This window comes from Pteropus medius, unplaced genomic scaffold, assembly GCF_902729225.1.
Source record: "Pteropus medius unplaced genomic scaffold, Ma_sr-lr_union100, whole genome shotgun sequence".
NCBI classification, from domain to species: domain Eukaryota; kingdom Metazoa; phylum Chordata; class Mammalia; order Chiroptera; family Pteropodidae; genus Pteropus; species Pteropus medius.
Window position 1 is genome coordinate 22593405 of NW_024349800.1, and position 3325 is coordinate 22596729.

The following is a 3325-nucleotide window of genomic DNA, read 5'->3' on the forward strand; positions in this document are numbered from 1 at the left end:
AACTCACCAGAGAGTGGACAATGAGCCTTTGGCAGGACTAGCCATGACCCTTCGGGCTCATCTTAGATATGTAGATAGATGGTAGATAGATAGATAGATAGATACATACATATATACATACATACATACATACATGAATGCATACATGCATACACACACATCCATACATAGATAAATAGAGCATTACCTTAACTAAAGAGAGGCATGGAATGAAGACTGCATTTCTCCGCCTCTCTTGTAGCTAGATGTAGCTAAGCAATATGTAAATGGTATTGTTGATGGGTCTTTCAAGAATTTAGAGTAAGCTGAATCTGCTAGTATAAGCCCCTTTCTCATCCTTTTGGGTTTGGTGGCCTGTGTTAGAATGCTGGTGTAATAAGAACATGAATGAGATATAGTCACTATCCTTGAGGCATTTACAATTAATCACTCATTAGAGGTAAAAAACTGACAGAATACAGAAGAAAAGGGAATTAATTCTGAATGAAGGAAACCCAGAAGGCTTCACAAAGAGGATACAGTCTAAGCTGGCCTTTAAAGAATAAATTATAACAATAATAGCTTAGATTTACTGAGGACTTACCATGTTGCAGACAATGTATGAAAAGCTTTACAGGCATTCTTATTTATTCTATATGACAATTCTGTGAGGTAGGTACTATAATTATCCCCATTTTACAGATGAAGGATCTTCGAGGCAAAGAGGTTAAATGACTTGCCTGAGATTAAAGAGCTAGTAAGTGGCTGAGCCAAGGTCTGAATCTCAGGCCATCTGCTATGTCTATAATAGCTCAATCCTGGTGATCAGCTGCCTAGGGCTGAAATGGATGGAGCAATGGGAAGAGAAGCATACGCCACTCACTTTTATCACAAGGTCCAATAGCGATCAGTGCAGACAGTTCAATCTCAAATGGTTCTTAGGTGGAATTTGACCAGTATTTCCTAAAGAGTGTTAGCATATTAGTCCTGTGAGATTTGAAAAACAAAATTAAAAGATTTATATACACACTAACAAATAAAGGTCCTCAGAAGGCTTGTGCTAAAGAAACATGTTTAATTTAATTTTATTAAAATTAGGATTTCTCAAACATTTTTAACCACAGAAGTATTTTTTATTTTGCATTATAAAAATTGTTGAATATAAATAAAAGTAGAGACAATGAGAACATTTATAAACTCATCACCCAGCTTCGACAACCATCGGTATTCTGCCCTACTTGTTTCCTCTATGCCCATTTTTTTCCCCTTTCTTTTTTTGCGAAAGTATTTTAAAGGAAATTCCAGACAGCATGCTATTCTACCCTTACATACTTTAGTGTATATCCCTAAGAAGTGGGGAGGGGGAGATTTTCGTACATAAAGTGTCATTATGCCTAACAAGATTAAAATATTTTAAAATATAATTTAACATCCAGTTCATATTCAATGTTCCTGGTTATCTAAAAAATCAGAGCCTCTATCTTAGCAAAGATCATTGGAATTTTCTGCTTATTATATTAATTTAGTTTTAGAACCAAGTACTAGTACCAAGCAATCGCACATTAGAAAAATGTACAATAGTTCATAGTTTTTTAAGAATATTGTTAAAGATTTTAAACCTTCATAATAACTCAGCCTGAAAAACACAGAACAGAGTATGTTCAGTCCTTCATCTTCAAGATGTTTCTTGGCTAGTTAAGAGCCTGATAACTAGATTGCTCCACCTTTTTCTTTTCCCTCACTTAACTTTCCAAATAGAAACAAAATAGAATCCTTTAGCATCCCAAAAATATTTATTCTGAGGAACACATGTTGGGAAACCTTGATTTAGGCAAAACAACTAGTAGAAAGAGGCTTCACTTTACTTAACTGTTTTGCTATTAGTGGCTATAGCTTTCCACTCTAAATATGTAGGTTTTTCTTTTTCTTTCTTTCTTTTTTTTTTTTAAGTCATCGCATTCTGAAAGGAAGGGCTTAGTAATCAGTCTTGGTTGTGACTCCTGGTACCTCTGTGATATTAACACATATACGCACACACAACTGCAAATCTCAAAACAGAGAAGCATGGTTGTAAAGTTAAGGTCAAGTCAAAACCATCTGAAGCAAGTGACTAGGTTATTCAAGGTCTATGTGAAGGAGATGAGTCTAAAAAGAGATGCTTGCAGTACAGATATGCAAAGTGACAAAGTAATAAACCAGACAGCACAATAGTAATTTAGTTTCCCGATCTATGATAACAGCTAAAACAAACACTTCACACCACAACACTGCCAACGGTATCTTCTAAATTAAAGAACAGAAGAAATGATTTCATTAACTGATGCTTCAATGACTAGCTAAACATTTATATACCCCAAAAGCCCTGTACTCAAAATTTACAGTAGCAAAGCAGCTTGCAGCAACCAAAATATTGATTGAGTCATAAAAACTCAAGGTTATTAACCCAAATATCTTCTTGCTTTGTATAAAACTAATTGCTAGGCCAGGGAATGCAATTTCTGAGACAATTATCAGGAATTGGGGCTTTAATGACTTTGTCTTAATGTTTTGCATAAATAAATAGTAGCTGCCTAATCCAGGACACTGGGTGACTTTCCTTCTGCAGCTCAGAGTTAATCAGGCACATTTCTCACCATGAGCTGAGGTGATTCTTTACCTAACAGGAGGCCTGTGCACATTCCAAATTTAAAATTTATGTTCCTAAAGCAGTACACATCCTTAAGCCAACATCAGTATCTGATGATACATTATCCGCTGTAAATTTGTGCAAAGAAAAATCAACATAAGTGTAAGCCATGAAACAATGGAATATCTCGCTATTACTAAAGTCCAAGGTTGTTATTCACTGGTTTGATGCTGCAGGCATAAACTCTTGTCGTCTTTGGGGTTGGTGAAAGCAAGGTGTCAGGGGAGACGTGGCACTTATGTGGTGTGTTTCCTGCCAGGAGCCAGGCAACTTTTCCATCTCAGGACACAGTCAGGCATCCCAGTTAATTGCTGCAGGATACAACAGAAGGTGAGAAATCAGGACCTAGAAGCAAATCATCCTCCTGGAGTGGACAGACTCCAGCGAGACACAGCCAGCTGAAAGGGCAATGCAGGTAGAGCTTGGCATCTGAAGGGTATGGTGACAGGCAAATTCTGGAAGAGACAACATGGAGTCCGCATTAGGCCGCTCAGCACAGTCTGATCCCTCCTGACTTTTCTTTACATGTTTGTCAACACGCACACAGGAAAATACAGTGGTTCTTTTTGACATAAATGGGATTGTGCCATACATGTGTTTTATTTATTTACTTACTAATATGTCATAGACATTATTTTTTGACAATAATAATAATAAATT